The sequence below is a fragment of the Cetorhinus maximus genome, chromosome 12, assembly GCF_964194155.1.
Source record: "Cetorhinus maximus chromosome 12, sCetMax3.hap1.1, whole genome shotgun sequence".
NCBI lineage: Eukaryota > Metazoa > Chordata > Chondrichthyes > Lamniformes > Cetorhinidae > Cetorhinus > Cetorhinus maximus.
The window spans coordinates 72,013,498-72,033,249 of record NC_135890.1 but is presented as its reverse complement, the minus strand read 5'-3'; the positions used below and the strand labels follow the sequence as shown (position 1 = coordinate 72,033,249).

General features: G+C 46.1%; 1 protein-coding gene across 2 annotated transcripts in view; it reads right to left on the bottom strand.

The window, feature by feature from the left end:
* Positions 1 to 19,752, bottom strand: part of gnaz (guanine nucleotide binding protein (G protein), alpha z polypeptide) — a 317,488-nt gene that overhangs the window by 253,871 nt on the left and 43,865 nt on the right. The window contains exon 2 of one of the 2 annotated variants that reach the window (XM_078553889.1): positions 8,754 to 8,877. The exons of the other annotated variant lie outside the window; for it this stretch is intronic. The gene's annotated coding sequence lies outside the window, so the exon portion shown is untranslated. The remainder of the gene's footprint in view (positions 1 to 8,753; positions 8,878 to 19,752) is intronic. 2 annotated transcript variants of the gene reach the window in all.

Genomic DNA, 19,752 nt, shown 5'->3' with positions numbered 1-19,752 from the left:
TCCCAATGTCCCAGAAATCTAAAGCCCTCCCTCCTGCACCATCTCTCCAGCCACGCATTCATCTGGACTAACCTCCTATTTCCATACTCACTAGCGCGTGGTACCGGAAGTAATCCAGAGATTACTACCTTTGAGGTCCTGTTTTTAATCTGCTTCCTAGCTCCCTAAATTTTAATTACAGGACCTCATCCCTCTCTCTACCGATGTCGTTGGTACCAATATATACCACGACCTCTGTCTATTTGCCCTCCCCCTTTAGAATGCCCTGCAGCCATTCAGTGACATCCTTGACCCTGGCACCAGGAAGGCAACATACCATCCTGGAGTCACATCTACGGCTGCAGAAACGCCTGTCTGTTTTCCTTCCTATAGTCTCCTACCACTATTGCTCTTCCCCTCTTTTTCCTCCCCACCTGTGCAGCTGAGACACTCACAGTGCCATGAGCGTGGCTGAGCTCCCCAGAGGAACTGTCACTCTCATCATCTTCCAACACAGAAAAATGGTTCTCGAGCGAGATGCACCCTGGGGATTTTCTGACTACCTGTCTGGCACCTTTCTTCTGACAGATGGTCACCCATTCCCTCTGTGTCTGCACATCCGTAAGCTGTGGGGTGACCATGTCTAAAAACGTGCTATCCATGAAACTCTCAGCCTCGTGGATGCACCTCAGTGCCTCCAGCCGCCGCTCAAGCTCCGAAATTCAGAGCTCAAGTAGCTGCAGCTGGTGGCACTTCCTGCACAAGTGGTCAGTCAGAGCGCAAGGAACATCTAGGACTTCCCACATGTTGCAGGCGGTACATAACACATGACTGAGCTGCCCTGCCATGGCTCTGGTTGAAAAAAAACCCATTACTTTAAGTTAAATACAGTAAAAAAACATTATGTTTATGTACTTTAAATAAAAACTGGAACTCTTACCTTTCCTTAGCTTAATTTATTTTAAACTGGAGAAAGTTCCCTTGTGGGGAATGGGCAGCCCCTTGAGTAATTATGGAGTCAATGTACAAGATTTTTTTGGTGGAAGTATGTCATCGGGGATTGGCTGATTGTAATTATGATATGGGAGGACCTTATGAGAATCTTTTTTGCACAAGAACCCATCTGGCGATTATCCCCTCTTGCACAGAGTCAGCCCTGACTACATGCCCATGCCTCCCAGTGTCTCCGCCATTGGCGGCCTCCTCATCCTCATCCATTTTGGAATCTTCCAAATTGACAGGGGCTTCCTTCTCCTCCTCATCTTCCTCTTCCTCCTCAGAGGTTGGAGTTCTGCCCAGGGCACGTCATCATCAATTTTTATGCTCCTCTGCTGCGCAATATTGTGCAGCATGCAGCACAGTACTACTTTCTTGATACCCTTACTGGGGCATATTGTAGATGACACTCCACCTGCGTGATCAAGGCACCTGAAGTGCATCAATAAGATGCCAACTGCCTGCTTGATGGTACTCCTGGTGACAACATGGCTGCTGTTGTAGTTGCAATCTGCCTCCATTTGTGGGCTCCTAAAGGGGGTCATTAGCCAAGTTCTTAAGGGGTAGTCCTTGTCCCCTAGAAGCCAACCACAGATCTGTGTTGGTGGCTGAAATAGCTGTGAGAGTTGTGAACTCCTTAGAATGAAGGAGTTGTGGCATCTGCCAGAGAATCTTGAAAGAAGACCTTGTGTTGGTCACAAACTACTTGTATGTTGATTGAATGGAAGGACTTCCAGTTTACAAAGTTGTCTGCATTTTGAGTTGGGCCTTTATGGCTACATGAGTGCAATCAATAACACCCTGCACCTTAGGGAAGTGTATTAATTGGGCAAAGACTGTGGCTCTCTGTGTCAAAGACCCCACATATATAGGGAAATTAATGTGCTCCCCCACAAGTGCAAACAGGGCATTAGTTACAACCTTAATGCAGCTGGTATGACTGGAATATACCAGACAGGTTTCCTGATGATCCCTGGAAAGATCCTGAGGCATAGAAGTTGAGAGTGATGGTTACTATCACAGCCACTGGCAGGGGATGCAGGCCAACGGATTGTGGCTTAAATTGCTGCTGGACCATGCAACATATGTCTGTCAGTGAATAAAATTTTAAAGCAAATTGCACAGCGGTACCCTATCTCTCCAATAGGGTTCCCCTGGCTACCCAGAGAAATACACCAAGTTCAGACCTGCTCTTACCAGGTCAAACTTCCACACTTTGGGTTTCACACTCCTAGACTACCAAAATCCAACTAGAGTAGAGACTGCTGCTGATTCAGATGGCCAGTTGCCTCAGTAAAATGAAACGTGAAACGCGCCTCGACCGCTAATATACTAAAAGTCATGTTCGGGGCAGAACTTAGATTTTTGAGTAGTTCCATTATTTTCACCGTGATGGAAAGGCTGTCCATCATGGTGAAAATCTGGGCCACTATTCACTGATTGCTGAGGAAGTAGACTCTGTTTGCTGACTCTGCTAAGTGAGTTAAAAGAATGTGATGCTAGTTCGTAGATAGTGTAAATTGAACATATGAACCCTATCATAATCCCACACAAAACTGACAATCTTATTCAAAGAGGAAGTCATAAGGATGACTGGTATGAGAATTAGACATATATCGCAGTAGCACAAGGCTAATATGGCTACATTATACATAGAAACATGAGGTGGAATTTTAAGGTCCCTTGTCAGTGCATTTGAATGCAGTGCTTGTCCTTCCCTGACTTGTTTCTTCCCATTTTATGGTGGATAGTGGAGGTGCCACCCGCCCATGGGCTTATTAATGGCCACATAAGTGCCTCATTCTGTCCTGCTGCTATTTTACCCACAGCAAGGGGAGGAACCGGCCAGGTGGGTAGCCCGGCTGCTTTTACTGGGTGAGCTGATGTCAGGCAAGAAGGGGGTAAAGTTCCTAATTCCCTGTGCCCATTGGAGGCATCCTCCTCCCACACAAGATCATTACCCCCCCTTAATCTTCCCCCCACTGGCCTCTCAAATCCAGCCCCCAATTCCCATTGTTGGGGTCTGCTCACCAGGTCCCGCCGATACCCAGGACTTTCTGAAGTCCAGCCTTGATTAGCTCCCCTTCTTCAGGAACTGCCTGTAGTCCCAGCAGTGGTCACTGCTTAAGTCTGGTGCTGCTGGAGCTTCAGAGCTGCCAGACGCTCCGATTGGCCGGCAGCTCGCTATGGCAGGACTTCCTACCCAGGTGGGGGCTGAAGTCTTGCCCCTAGCCAATAAAAGATAATCTAACCATCTCCCCTTGACATTCAATGGCATTACCATCACTGAATCTCCCACTAACAATATCCTGGGGCTTACCATTGACCAGAGTCTGAACTGGATCAGCCACATAAGCACTGTAGCTACAAGAGCAGGTCAGAGGCTGGGAATTCTGTTGCAAGTAACCCACCTCCTGACTCTTCAGCGTTTGTCGACCATCTACAACGCACAAGTCAGAGGTGTGATAGAATACTCTCCACTTGCCTGGATGAGTGCAACTCCAACAACAGTCAAGAAGCTCGACACCAGCCAGGACAAATAGCCCGTCTGATTGGCACCCCATCCACCACCTTAAACAGTCACTCGCTCCACCACCGACACAGTCGCAGCAATGTATACATTATGAAAGATGCACTGCAGCAACTCACCAAGGCTCCTTTGACAACACCTTCCAAATCCATGACCTGTACAACATGTAAGGACAAGGGCAGAAGATTTTTTGGGAACATCACCGCATGCAATTTCTCCTCCAAGCCACTCACAATCCTGACTTGGAACTATATCACTGTTCCTTCACTGCCACTAGATCAAAATCCTGGAACTCCCTTCCTAACAAAACTGTGGGTGTAGCTACATTGTGTACACTCTAAAGGCATCAAGGGGTTTGGGGAAAGAGCGGGAGTATGACATTGAGATAGAGGGTCAGCCATGATCATATTGAATGGCGGAGCAGGCTCGAACAACCGAATTACCTACTCCTGCCCCTATTTTTCTATGTTTCTATTAGGGATGGCAATAAATGCTGGCCTAGACAGCAATGCCCACATCCTTTGAATGAATACATTTAAAATATTAATGCTCTGCCAATTGTTAAATGGTTGCAGGACAGCCAGTGCCGGTGGAGATGCCAGCTGAAAAATATCTATCCAGCCTAATCTTACTTTCCAGATCTCGATTTGCAGCCCTTTAGGTTAGGGCACTTCAGGTGCATATCAAAATATTTTTTGAATGTGATGAGGGTTTCTGCCTTTTCCACCCTTTCAGGTAGTGAGTTCCAGAGCCTCCATCAACCTCTGGGTGAAAACTTTTCTCCTCAAATCTCCCTAATCCTTCTACCAATTACTTTAAATCTGCGCCCCTGATTAATGACCTCTCTGCTAAGGGAAATAGGTCTCTCTTATCTACTCTATCTAGGCCCTCAGAATTTTACATGCAAAAATTAAACCTCTCCTCAGCCTCCTCTGTCCCAAAAATAAAAGCAGCCGAGCCTATCCAATCTTTCCTCATAGCTGAAATTCTCCATTCCTGGCTACATCCTTGTAAATCCTGTACCTCTCTAGTGCAATCATACTCTCTCTGTAATGTTGTGACCAGAACTGTAGATAGTACTCTAGCTGTGGCCTAATTAGTATTTTATATAGCTCTAGCATAACCTCCCTGCTCTTATATTCCTTGCCTAGGCTAATTAAAGAAATCATCCTGTATGCCTTTTTAATCACCTTATGCTACCTTCAGGGATCTATGGACATACTTTCAAAGGTCCTTCTATTTCTCTAGGCCTCTCAGTATCCATTTATTATGTATTCTCTTGCCTTGTTTGCCCTCTTCAAATGCATTACCTCTCACTTCTCCAAATTGAATTCTGTTGCCACTTTGCTGCTTACCTGACCAGTCCTTTGTTATCTTACTGCAATTTACAGCTATCTTCCTGACTGCCAACCAGACAACCGATTTTTGTATCATCTGCAAACTTCTCAATCATGCCCCCTAAATTTAAGTTTAAGTCATTGATATATACCCTGAACAGCAAAGGAGTCAAAACTGAGCCCTGTAATTACCCTATCTATCCCTTGCTTCACTTTTGTAAACAATAGTACAATGTAAACTGTCCTCCAGTACCCTGGCACCACGCCTTATAACCGGAGAGGAGTGGATGATGATGGTCAGAGCTTCCACTATTTTTTCCCTGGCTTCTCTTTGCAGCCTAGAATATATTTCATCTGGCAAATAATCTATTTTCAAGGTGCTAAACCCCTTACTATTTCCTCTCTCACTATATTTACATTTCCAATATTTCACACGTTATCCAATACTTCACACATCTTCTGCTTAGCCACAATGTCTGCATTGCTCCCCTCTTGTGAAGACAACACAAAGGCCAGATTTTCTCTGAAAGCAGGTGGGGAAATCAGTGTTTGACTCACCGACAGCAATGGCGGTTTTTCACTCAATATCGTGTGCAACTCAGTGGAAAAAATTGACCGGGATGGGTTTCACATAGAATCGCTGGAGGGCCAGCCTCTGATTCGCCCTCCCAGCCATGAGTTCAGTCCTTCTGTAATCTGGTGCCATACTTATAGGGGCCCCTGCACAGAGCTAGCACCCTCTAAGGGATCGAAAGCTGGTGGAAAGTCATAGCATCCAAATGGAGGAAACGTGCTGCTCCAAAATTCAGTGACGCCTCTCTCAGGCACATACTGGCCAATGTCCTCTATCCTGGTCTGGGTGAAGAGCCTCATCCAAGGTGACAAATCCAACATGGGAGGCCATGGCAGCGGTGATGAGCACCAACGCCCTACAAAAGAAGACAGCCACCCAGTGCAGGAAGAGGATTAATGGTGTCCTCCGTTCTGTCAGGGTAAGTCACCCTTCTCATCACTCTCAACTCACACACTCACAAACCCATCACATATCCACAGGGATCTCACTCACTGCCAGCTCAAGGGACATTACCACTCACTCTCTCTCACACACACTTTCATCTCCTCTGCGGATCGTTCCCTCATCCCGTCCATGGCACCACTCACCACCTACACATGCCAGGCACACTTAACATCTGGCTTGGCAGGCGTCCTGCTTACATTCTCTCCATCTGTCTTTATGCAGGACAAGCTGGCTCATAACAAAGGGGAGAGGTCCCAGACTGGGTGTAGAACACCCGAACTGAACGTCCTGACTGACTTTGAGAATAGAGCCACCCACCTGGCTGGCAAGGATGTGGACCATGCACTGACGGTGAGGTCGGCAGCGCTCAACCAAGTGAAGATCCAGCACTGCAGCATCCATCAGACAACCATACTGTGTGATATCTCCTGTTTCGCAGTCCGCTGCCATGCACTACTCATCTCTCCTTTCAGCCGCAGACACAGCTGGGAAGCATCCGAGGGCACCGCAAGATAAAGCCCGGAAGACACCTCGAAAAAGGAATCTGATGACACCCTAATCGAATGCCTGTCACAGCACTCGCACTCACCCACACCCTCCACCAGTGCAGAGAAACGCACCTTGGTGGGACCTAGTTCCAGAGTAGCTTCAGGATCACAATCTGGTGAACACAGCACACTGTCTGGTCCACAGCAGGCGGAGGTGGGGACATCCCAGGATGCTGACAATCAGAGGACAGCTGGAGGTCAGGAACCTGCTGAGCTTGAGTCAGATTACAAGCCTTTGGACTTGGTTCTATCTCAGTTGCTGGAGCTACAAAGATAAGCTTGGGAACATTGGGAAGGGATATCTGCTGCACTCCTCAGATTGCAAGGCACAATGGAGGAGCCTGTCCAACTTCAATCTGAGGTGATAGCGCCGGCAAGCCATTGCATCAAGGTTAACACTGGTAGGATGGCGGCTGCCGTGGAGACTTTGGCCCAAGACATAGGTCCTGCACTGCTGCATGAGCTGCACTTCATCACTGAGGCACTTGCTGGCACCCATCAGTGTCAATGTGAGAGGGGGCAGGGCATCTCCCTCTCACTCCAGCTGCCCCTTCTCCTCAAGGAGTTAGCTTGGGCACCCATATGGAGGAGGACTAGCAGCTCGACACCCTGGGCCCATCCACCTCCAGGAGTGTCCAGCCAATCCGAATTCCCTCTTCCTGTGACCCCTCCAGCTCCAGCTCTGCAGGTCGAGGAGGGTGCACCCCAAAAGCAGGCCAGGGCCCTCCAGGTCTTGGCCCTCCAGAACATGCCCACCAAGGTCATCACAGACAACAGGGCATAGCAGTAGGCAGGCCACCTCCGCCTCCGATGTGGATGTCGGGGGAGCACCAAGATGTAGCGGCAGAGTTAGAAAGATTAAGACGATGTAATTGCACAACTTGGGCATGGGTGTCAATCACTTGTACAGAATGTTGACGATTGTAAATACACTCCCAATCATATCTCTTGTCTTTGGCTCCTTCATGATGAGCAGTATTCATGGAAATCAGATGTAAGACTTGCACAAGCTGAAGGCAAGTGTCACGCAGTCCAGGGACTCTCCTCTGTGCAGTGTGTAACCTTCTGATTTCCCTGTTTCAAAGTCACTCTCTAGACCAGTGATGCCTGCACCTTAATGTGGATTGCATTAGCTGCAAGAATCTTGTACCCAATTATCACAGGCTTCCATGATGTTCCTCATGTGCTCTCAGCACCTTTGAGGCAGGGCTGCCCCCCCCCACATCTCAACAGTATTCCTGACAGGTGATGATGCCTGCCAGAGGATCAGGTACTCTTTAAGTCCATGTGCAGTAGGTGCCATCCATGTCCCTGTGGTGCCAAGTCCTGCAGAAGGTGGCATATGTGAGTGACCAGTTCCCTCGACATGCGCAGGTGTCAGCAACACTGGTTCTCGCTCATCTGCAGGTAGCACATGCGCCGCCTATAGACTCTCAGTCCAACGAGACACCTACGAACGACGGCTCTCTGGGGATCATCCCCTGCGTGTGGGGGAGGCGCTGCCGCCCCATGGCCTTGAGGGTCCTGCTCCTCCCTTTGAAGTGCCAGGTGCCTTCATCGCATTCTTCTCCTTCTCTCCTGCCTATGATCAATGATGCAAACAGCGAGATCACCAGGCTCCAACTTCTTGATGGTCTCCTCATTGCAGTATCAAAGAGAGAGAGAGACGCGAGGCTCAGCATTTGTCTCCTAAGGGCCACTCTTGGTCAAGTCATCGCCTGCAGCTGTGTCTCAAGGCCCCGTTACGCATGCCAGAGAGTCCTGGCCACCAAATGGATGCCCAGTGTTTGGTGCGCATGAAGGTTCACCACAATCCCACCCACCTCTGCCCCACATCACGTGACTGAGTGACAACAGCTTCGGCCACTCGACTGCATCCTGAAGCCTCTTCTCAAGCGATGGCATTATCCTAACCTGCACTCCAAGGCTGCACGGCTCCATTGGACCGTGGGGGTGAATGTTTAATGCCTACATAACAATAATGCTAGGGGCTCAGAGTGCTACCCTCTGTGAGTGCGTATTTTTGAACTGTTTCTCCATTTGCATGGCTGATTTATCCCCCCCCCAGACGCCACCCCACTGCAGTCATGTGTTTGTATACAACCTTCCACACTCTTTGTACATACTGGAGCTACTGCCCCAAGGTTCCCTTACCCTATATCTGTGCTCCCTAGCCCCCACATCAGACTGGACCCCTTGCCCTGGCACCACACTAAAAAGCCAGCCACAAAGAAACCGCTGTGGAGGCTTGCCAGTGACCCCCCCTCCCCCGAATCTGTGGAGCCGCTTCCTTGTATTCCTTTGGGGCATCCTCACGAGCGCTGCACTGAGTTGTGTGAACTCACCTCCGAGTTTTCCTCGAGGCTCAGGTCGCCAGCTGTACATCTTCTAAAAGCAGTTGGAAATCATGGCTTTCTCCATTCACGCCGACTTGGCAATTAAATTTGACATTGGCAGGGTGATTCCGGCCTGTGACACAATAATAAAATGCAAACACATGCTAATAACGTTCACGATGTGCGGTGGCAGGAAAAGCGACCGCCATTGACAGGTGGAGGGAACAATCGTTTCCTGGTTTTACGTTGTCGGGAAACGCGCCTAGGACCTTCTCGTGATATTTTGCGATCTTGCAGCTGAACACGTCTATCCCGATCGGGCGCAGAAAATCCCTGCCAAAGTGTTCATTAACAGCCACGTGTACATCTTCCATGTTCACATACTGGTTACATTTTTGATCTCTAATAACCCCTACTCTTTCCTTAATTATCCCCTTGCTCTTTGTGTATTTATAAAACATCTTTGGGCTTTCCTTGATTTTGCTTGCCGATAATTTTTCATGGCCTCTCTTTGCGTTCTTAATTTCCTTTTTAATTTCTCCCTTGCATTTCCTAAACTTTCAAGGCTTCCTGCAAGCATTGAACTCTCAGTATGTGGTATAAGCTTCCCTTTTTTTTGCCTTATTCTACTCTGCATCCTTTTTGACTCCCGGGGGTCTAGATTCAGGAGACCCACTCTTTTCTTTCTGGGAATAGTTCTGAACTCTTTTTATCTCCTTCTTGAATGTCTCCCAGTGCTCTGACACTGATTTACCTACAAGTAATTGTTTCCAGTCTATTTTTGCCAAATTGCATGTCAGCTAAGTAAAATTGGCTTTTCCCAATTTAAACCTTTTACTCTTGGTCTGTCTTTGTCCTTTTCCATAACTATTCTAAATTATAACTGAATTATGATCACAACCACTAAAATGCTCTCCCACTGATATCCCTTGCACCTGCCAGATTCATTTCCTAAAACTAAGTCCTGAACTGCCCCTTCTCTTGTTGGGCTTGCTATGTACCGGCAGGAAAAGTTCCGCTGAATGCATTTTAAGCATTTTGTGCTCTCTATACCTTTCACACTGACATTATTACAGTTAATGTTAGGGTAACCAAAATCCACACTATTACTGCCCTATTGTTTCTACACTTCTCAGCAATTTGTCTACAAATTTGGTCTTCTATCTCCCTCTGATTGTTTGTCTGGGTTCTATGATACACCTGGTAGTGTAACCGCCCCTTTTTAATTCTTCAATTCATACAGCCTCATTTGATGATCCTTCTGTCATATCATTCACTCCTCACAGTTATGATTGGTTCTTTAACCAATATTGTAAGCCCCCTCCTTTTTTATCCCCCTTCTCTAGCCTGTCTGAAAATCCTCCAACCAGGAATGTTGAGCTACCATTCCTGCCTTTTAAGCCAAGTTTCAATAATAACTCTGATATTGTACTTCCAAGTGTCCATCTGTACCTTCAGCTCATCTATCTTATTATCTACCTTATTTACTACCTTTGCTGCATTTACCATTAATCTATTTTCTAGCCTTGTTTTCTCTGCCCTCCATGCTCACTTACTAATTTCCTGCCTTCCATTTCTAGTTTTGGAAATTTCCATTCTAAATCTATTCTCAGGTTCCCATCCCCCTGCCAAGCTAATTTAAATCCTCCCCAACAGTTCTAGCAGACTTCCCCACATTTACATTGGTCCCAGCCCTGATGATGTGCAACCCGTCTAGCTTGTACAGGTCTCCCAGCATTGACCCCAAAGCCTGATTAATCTAAAGCTCTCCCTCCTGCATCATCTCTCCAGCCATGCATTCATCTCTACATCCTGCTCATTTCTGTACTTACTACCGTGTTGCAACAGGAGTAATCCAGAAATTGCCGTCTTTGAGGTACTACTTTTCAATTTGTTTCCCAGCTACATAAAATCTGCCTGCAGGACTCATTCCTCTCTCTACTTTACCTGTGAGCTTGTAATACCAGCACTGACTGTGAAAACTGTGAACACGTTCTTTTCCAGACTCCTCACCTTCATAATCTCAGTAATTCCTAATATTTGACCAAATGTAATGTGGTTACCAGACAGCCCATTAAAATACTGTCTGCATAAAGAGGATTTGACAATTGTTTTCCATACTTATTTACAAACACATTTCAATAAAGTCAATGGTGAAAACGCAGTATTGAATCACTTGATGTTATGTGACATTGTGACTGAAAAATAAAATGTTTGCCAAGTACTTTTTCATGAGGAAAGTGCTTCATTAAGGCATAAAAGTGATGTTTGTTGCTAGACACTGCTTATATACAAAGGAAAGCACAGTAAAGCAACTGACAGTATGATGCCCATTCATCATTAATCACATGAAACATTGTCATTGATTTTTATCTTAAAGATTTAGTGTAAAAATGTGTTGCATATTGATTTTTCATCTCTGGTACTTGGGTTCAAATCCAATGCAGATTGATGAAATAGTTAGCTCTGTAGGGCCTATGTGAAATAAATTTAATTTCAGTCCATTTCATAGCAGGCATGGGCTGTCTCTTCTAACTTGACTGATTGGCATTGGCAATCTCATTCATACTAGTGCAATAAGGATACTTTTCTCAAGTTGTGATCAACAACAACTTGTATTTATATAATACATTTAACATAGAAGAATATCTGAAGGCACTTTACAAATGCATAATCAGACCAAGATGAACAATGAACCAAAGATAGATATATTGGGTGGGGTCACCAAAAGCTTGGTTAAAGATGGATTTTAATAAAGACCAGAGTGGGGAAGTGCAGAGTGATCCGAGAACAGTGTGATTTGAAAACAGAATGCTTCGTGAACCGAGTGCTATGTTGGGAATTTTGTGTTAAAGGGAATAGGCTGTGAGGGGGAGAAGGTGTTGCTTTTCATTCTTTATTTTTTGCCTCCAAAAGCTGGTGGGTGTTTTTTTTTTGTCTCTAAGCTAGGGGACTGTAACTTGCTATTACCTTAGCTCACTGACTTAATGACTAATTAGCTAATCAGATAAATAAATAACGTTAGACAGACATGGCAGGGCTGGTGCAGTGCCATGACTGTAACATGTGGGAATCTATGGAATGCTTCGCAGTCCCAGACAGCCATATCTATGGTAAGTGTCTGTAGCTTGAGCTGGAGTCTGAGTTGCTGACATTGTGAGGCATCAAGGAGGGGTAGACTTATCTGGATACTTTGGTCCAGGAGACAGTCAGACCCCTTAGGTTAAGTAGAGCTTTATAGTTGGTAAATGGTCAGGGACAGGAAGATGTGACTGCAAGTCAGACAGGTATGGTAATCCAGCATGTTGTGATGGGGAAACTTCAGCCTTTGACTTTGACCAACAGGTAGGAGGTACTTGCTACCTCTGTGGATGAGAAAATGGATTTTAGGTTGAGCAAACTGACCATGGCACCATGGTGCAGGATGGCATTCAAGTGGGGAGAGCAAAACGGAATACGGTAGTGATAGGGGACAACGGGATAGATACTGTACTCTGCAGCTGCAACTGAGAGCTCAAAGGTTATGTTGCAAACCCGGTGCCAAGGTGGTGGTGAACTCAGAGTGGGATGGGGAGGATCCAGTTGTCGTGAGCCACATAGGATTCAATGACACAGGCAGAACTAGGAGTAATGTTTTGCTTAGAGAGGTTGAGGCTTTTAGGTCCAAATTAAAATGTAGAACATCAAAGGTAATCATCTCTGGGTGAGCATGTACCAATTGACATAGGGTCAAATAGATTAGAGAATTAAATGCTTGGCTCAAAAAATGGGAAGAAGAGTTTCAATTCATGTCACACTTCAGAAAATAAGAAGCTATTCTGTTGGAATAGGTTTCAATTAAAATGGACTGGGAAGAGTGTCTTGGTGAATCATATAACTAGGACCATAGATAAGGCTTTAAACTAACAAGTGGTAGGGGGAGGGTTCAGGTGAAGGGAGATTTAGAAACCTAAAGAAAAAGGTTGAGACAATAGAACAGTGTAGTGATGTGGGTAAAGACAAGGAGAGTGGAGAAGGAATTGTCCATGCCCACTGGCATCGGGCGTGTTCGATGGCGTGAGTGGACTATATGGTGAGAAGGCCAAAAATCGCCCTCATGATGCTGTGAAACTAGTTTGCAATCACCCACTCCGCCTGCCGATGGCAGGCCGTGTTACCTGCCATTGGAAGTGGGGAACCTCATTGCAATAAATCTGCAGATCATTATAAGCCCAGCACGACGGAATCATTCCTCCCTGCACTGGATTGTCTGCCCACGTTGGTGTGATTGCATGCTGACATGTTTCACAACAGCGTATAAAAGGCATGCAGTTGGCGGGTTGCACTTTGAGGGAAACTCAGAGATGAGGACACAGTAACGTTGTGGAGCGCTCGTCTGTTGGACTTCATGGTTGAGGCACGTTGGCGGGGGCAAGGGCTGCCCTGCGCTTGCGGAACATTGGGGGGTGGCCCAAGGGCTGCCCTGTGGTTGAGGCGACTTGGGGGGGTGGAGGCAAGTGCTGCTCTGCGGTTGAAGTGACTTGGTGGGGGTGGGGGTGCAAGGGCTTCCCTGCAGTTGAAGGTAGCACACAAGCACATGAGGGTGGGTGTTGGATGAGTGAGGGAAGCGGCCATGTATTAGGGAAACCTTTTGTAAAGTGACCATTCCTCTGCAGCTGCGACAGTTCAGGCGCAGCCACATTGATATGGAATTGGACCTCTAGCTCCTCTGCCTACTCAAGCAACGCAGAAGCATCAAAGTGCCACCAAGTGCTCAGATCTTTTCACTCTTTGGGCACAGACTGAAAAGTAATGAGTGTTTTAGTGGACTGCAGAACAGTTGGACGACTGGGCATGTTGTGCAATCTCCTTGCTAAAGCTGGCCGTGAAGCAGTCACTGGTGGAAGTGCTCACAGCCCCTTCCAATGCCATCTTCCCAGTTTGGACCAATCTCCCCCATGGTTCAAGCTAATCGTGCAGCCTTGCAGTGCAGGTTAGGAGAATGCCTGCGCCTGAGTTGAGAGCACAGCATGCAGTCTAATGGGCAAAGCTGCCGCCAATCAATCGGTTATGTGGAGCGGAGATAGGTGGGGTTTCAGGCAGCCATGCAGCGCACTAATCTCTGATCATCCAAGTGGTGGCCAGCACTCTCTGGGAAGCGTTAAGCGCCTTCAGACTTTACCAAGACAGGTCCTTAGTACACCCATGCTAACCCATGCATCTCTCTCTTTCATCCTGCAAGAGGAGTACATCAGGATCATGGAGCCTGGTGACCTAGCTGTATGCTTTGTGGCTTACAGAGAGTGAAGACGACTGAGAAGAAAGTGACTGAGATGCCTGGCTGTGCAGGGGGAGGAGCAGCACCCTCTGGAAGAAGGGGCGGCTGGGGCTCCCACACACGCCGCCGAAGAGCCACAGCGAGCTGTCACTGGTCGGTGTCTAGCTAGACCCAGGGTCTGTAGATGCCGCCTTTCATTCCTGCAGATGACTGAGAACCAGTGTCGTCGAAGACTGCACATGTCTAGGGAACTGGTCGGTCACACCTGCCAGCTACTGCAGGATTTGGCACCATGGGGCCATGAAGGGCATCCACTGCCAGTGGCCATAAAAGTGACCGTGGTGCTCAATTGACTCCTGTGAGACCTAACAAGCCTCCACCCACAAATGCATCCATGAGGTCATGGAAGCCATCTTTGCAAGGGCACACAACTATGTGCATTTTGTCCGGGACCAGGACAGCCAGGATGTAAAAGCAATTGGATTTGCCCAGATCTCGGGTTTCCCACAGGTGCAGGGTGCCATCGATCGCCTTCACATGGCGCTCAGACCTCCGTCGCAACACGCAGTCAACTATGTCAACTGCAAGCGATTCCATTTGCTGAATGTGCAGCTGGTGTGCGACCACCGCAAACACATCTTGCATGTCTGCGCAGGAGACTCCTATATTCTCAGTCAGTCACAAATACCTTAAGTCTTACCGGGTCCGCAGAAGCTGCAGGGATGGCTCCTTGGGGCCAAGGGCTACCAGCAGAGTGTGACACCCGTGTGACGGCCTCAGACTGCAGCAGAGCGAAGGTATAATGAGGCTCATGCTGCAACTTGCAACTTGATGGAGCAAACCTTTGAACGAGGCAAGCCCCCGCAGAAGCCCACAAGAAACCCCAAAAGGGTTTACTTTTTGGGCTACCCATATGTTGAGTCCCTCTGATTAGCCGACAGCTCTATGAGGCGGGACATCACCAGAAAGTGCTGTTGGAAATTGCCCCTAGTGGAGTTGGGAACCCTGAAATCAGCCAGATGGCTGCCTAATTGGGACTTAATGGCAGTGGGGCTCCCAGAAATGGCTGGGGCAGGTTTGCCACCAGCTCTCTAGTTGGTGAACGAGCCCACCATGGCAATCATTAAATTCCAACCCATGTCCCTGTAATAGCGATTAGATCTAAGCCATTTATTTCTATTTGTGCCACTAGTGGATGATTCACACATTTGGATAAATTTTATTTTCTGACTGCAATTCTTTGCATACACCTTATTTGCTGATGCACCGTTGCTGTTAAATTCACGGTCTCTTCCTGTCCCAGGGTGGAATCGTCCCAGATTTGCACTAACTGCAGTAGCGGCTTTTCACACCGTATCGTCCCAAACCCACCGCATTAATTATGAATTCCCAGGAAACATGCCATTTCCATGGCGTGGCGGGCTCTCATTTGCCTGCCACGCCGTCACCTCGCCTCTGGAGAGCCACCCTCCATGCCCTTGCTGCCGATCTCACTCCCTGTGACCCCCCCACCCTGCGAGGCCCCCAACCCTGCCATCACTCACCTGTGCCTACATCCATCAGCGATCCTGGGCCTTGGGTGAGGTGGAATAGTGGTAGTAGCCACTGCCTCCCTGGTTGTGGTGCCGAGCAATGAAAAGCTGTTTGCCTTTGATTGACCAGTAGCTCTCAGTTGGTGGGACTTCCGGTGGGTGAGACGCCATGCCCTCCATTAAATTCTGCCCTATGTCTGTCTAATCATTTTCTGCCTCTGATACAGGATTGAAATGGTTCTGATCAAAATCACAATTGACACCCTCTATGATTTTGACCATGGTGCACTATCCCTCCTTGTTCATCCTGACCTACCTGCACCCTTTTACATGATCGATGGCCTTGCCTATCCCTATCCCTGTAATTTAATTGGAGCCATCTCCAGCAATGAATTCGCTTCCTGCCACCTTATTGTTAACTTTAGAATCCTCAAAAGATCTATCTTTTTCCCTCCTCTTCATTCTGCTCTTTGGCGAATGAAATCTTTTATTTTACAGGGCCTTTCTACAAATACAATTTGATAGCTGAGCATCAACAATTAATGCAATCATTTGAGTGCAGTGTGTGCAGTCTGCATAGTTTGGGGGCACATTCAGTGCTACCTGATCCAACTCCAAATGTAAAGGAGGCCATTACAGTGCCCGCTCTAGTGAAACCTCCTTGGCTGAGGTCATAAGTTTAGGTGCAGCTTCCATAATAAATACTCTGGCTGGGGCTCTGAAGATTTTGCTCTTCAATCTACAGCAGTCTGCTTGATCTGCGTTCATCATTTTGGGAAATCAGATTAAAACAAGCATTCGGTTAGGCTTCAACAACCTCCTTGCTGCCCAGTGGTCCACTTGCACACAAATGTTCAACCATGCCAATGAATCATCCAACAACAGGATGGAGCTAGCACTGAGGTGAAGGTGTCCTGAGAATGTCCACATTCTTAAAACTCAGCTTTCCTAATCACCCTGCAAGTATGTCAGATAGCATACCGTCACAGGTGTCCACAGAAACAATACCTATAACACCTTCATTTGCAGGGACATCTACTGACCCAGCAAAAAAGGTAGTGAGCCATCACAATCCCTTGAAGCAGACACAGCAACCATACACTTAAGGTAAAACAGAATGAATACATGGCTATGAGGTAGGAAACACAAACCATGCAACATCACAAAGGAGAATATGCTTCTGCACCACACACTTTTGGGTATGGTCATATTTGAGTTCAACCAGTACTCCAATTCATCTTGGATGAAATAGATTAAGGTACTTGTGAAAAAATGTGCACTATTCCTTGTTCCTGATATAAGGCTGGGTGTAATGGCAGTGCACTGAGCACCTGAGCAGATGCCTTTGTGCACTGGATGATACAGGTAACTGGGTAATGTTGCAACCTGTTAGTGCAGTGATATCCAATCTGTGGAACTGGAGTCATATAATCGGCAGTCTACACCAGCATAGCCCAAACAACTTTGTCTCTTTTGCATTTATGCCTCACTTGTCCTGTTTTATACTGGCAGTTTCAAAAGCACTTTGTTTAATGCTGATGCCTCAATTAATAGTTAGATCTTAAATCAGAATACCAAGATCTGCCAATAGCAGCAAATTCAGATATATGCAAGTTAATGGGAATTAGAATTTAAATTATATATGTGATTCCCAGAGTTCTGTGTTACATGCCTCTGCCGTCTAAACAGATGAAATCTTACACATTACTCTATTACATCTAATGTTAAGACTCTTGCTGAGCAAATGGTGGATTGTGCAGATATATATTATGCTTGGAGTTCTCTTCTACCACACATTAAGGCAAGTTCTCTTTTCCATCTGTACATGGCAATGTCTCCTTGTAGCACAAGGTTGTATATTTTGGATAATCTAAGATAGTTTATACAGGATACCTTCCCTGATGGGGTTAGCCTTAGCCCAGTGGTCACACTCTCACTTTGGTGAGAAATTCATGGGTTCTTGTCCTACTCCAAAGACTTGAGCTTGCAGGATTATGCCCGTACTGAGGGAGTGCTGTAAAGCTGGCGATGCCATTTTTTGGATGTATCATTAAACTGGGGCCTGTCTGCCTGTTCAAGAAAATGTGAAAGATTCCATGGCACCATTCGAAGAAGGGCAGATATGTTCTTCAACATATCTGGCCTGGCCGATGTTTATCTGTGAACCACTATCACCAAAACAGATGATCTGGCCATTTACCTTATTGCTGTTTGTGGAACCTTGCTGTGCACAAATTGGCTCGCGTGTTTGCCTACATAACACAGTGATTACACTTCAAAAAATGCTTCTTTGATTGTGAAACGCTTTGGACATCCTGCAAATGTTAAAGGAGCAATAAAAGTGCAAGCTCTTTATTTCTTGTTACTATACTGTACTATGCTATACTCCTACAGGGCCAGTAGATAGGAAAGGATTGGCCAGTGGAATAGGAAAGGATTGGCCAGTGGAATGTCCACAGCTCAGTTACAGTTTTCAGCTAACAGCCACAGATGGCAGAAGAAGCATGATTTTAGAAACTGAGAATAGCCATATAGTGAAAATAAAGCACACCATGAAATAAATAATGAAATTGCTGGCTCAACAAGTCACTATCAATCAGGCTGTCCTTAGGAACAAGGACTAACCTGGCCATCCAAACAACACACATTTCAGATGGACACTGAGCTCCAGAAGCACTTTTCAGCTGTTGAAACCACATTACGAGGCAAAACTCAATTACTTTCTTCGAGGGACTAATAGTGTGCCTGCTTTCAGTGACATGATTGCTTCCTCACTGCATTATATTGTGTTATCACAATGACATAGGGCAAGTCTTAGCACCCAATAATCCAAGTTGTGCTTGATGCCTATAAGCACTATGGTATCAAGCATTGGAACACAACAGTAGGTCATTTAGCTCCTCACTCCTGTTCCATCATTCAATTAAATCTTGGCTGATCCTTAACTCCATTTATCTGCCTGGGTTTCACATTTCTTAATAACTTTGCCTAACAAAAATACATCAGTTCAGTTTTAAAATGTTCAATTGACCCTCAGTTCAACGAGAAATTTTCAGATTTACGTTACTCTTTGTGTGAAGAAGTCCTTCCTAACATCATTTCTGAACAGTCTAGCTCTAACTTTAAGGTTCTTCTCCCTTGTTTCCCCACCAGAGAAAATAGTTCCTCTCTTTCTACCCTATAAAATCCTTTAATCATCTTCAATACTTCGATTAGGTGATGCTTTAATCTTCTATCCTGCATGGAATGCAAACCTAGTCTCTGCAACCATTTTAGCCCTGCTATCATTCTGGTGAATCTGTTCTGCACCCCCTCCAAAGCCAATAAATCCTTCCTCAGATGCCTGGCACTGAATGTATTTCTCCTGATGAACAAAGTTGCATTGCATCATTAACCCTGATATCACAAAGCATTGAAAAGATGTAATACAAATTAAAAGCATATCTAGAACTCTCAATCTGATAATAATCATGTAACAACGCTTCCTAACTATTTTCAGTACTCTCATATCGTTATTAGCATTGTTGCATATTTTATTCAGAGAAGTATCTGCAATCTTTCTCATCATATGAAGGATTTCTAAATTCAGCATCGATAATGGCAGCCGACTAACAGGAGTGTTGGTTGACCTTCTCATCAAAAGCTGATAACAAAACATTGGGGCAAATTTTAATTTGGAGGAACATGTGAGGTATTAAAAGTGCCGCAATCGATAATGTGTTTGGAAGCCGTTTCAGGCTTCTGAGTTCCGCATTTAATTGCTGCATGCGAGCAACCCCTTTGGGAGAGGTGGTCTGTGAATTTCAATGTTAATTGCTCAATTACAGCAATATTAATATGGCTTTTGGAATTTAACTGTGGGTGCATGGGTTTTCCAGGCCTGCTTAAACACACCAGCGAAAGCAAGGTGAGAATGCAACAGCAATTTAGGGAGCTGAAGGCATGGCAGGGAAATATGTAAGTACCACAACTCCGCTTACTTGCCTGCTTGTGTGAAAGGCTTTGTTCAGAGTACATGTGCTGAGAGGTTACTTTCATAATTTTGAAGGTTTGTACTACATAATAAAATTGTTAAGAAAATTAAAGCCCATTGGATTAAAGGGTCAGTGGCAGTATGAGTCCAAAATTGGCTAAGGATTAAAAAGCAGAGAGTAATTTTTCAAACTTCGGGGAAATATACAATGGTGTTCTTCAGAGGTCAATTTTAGAACCACTGCTC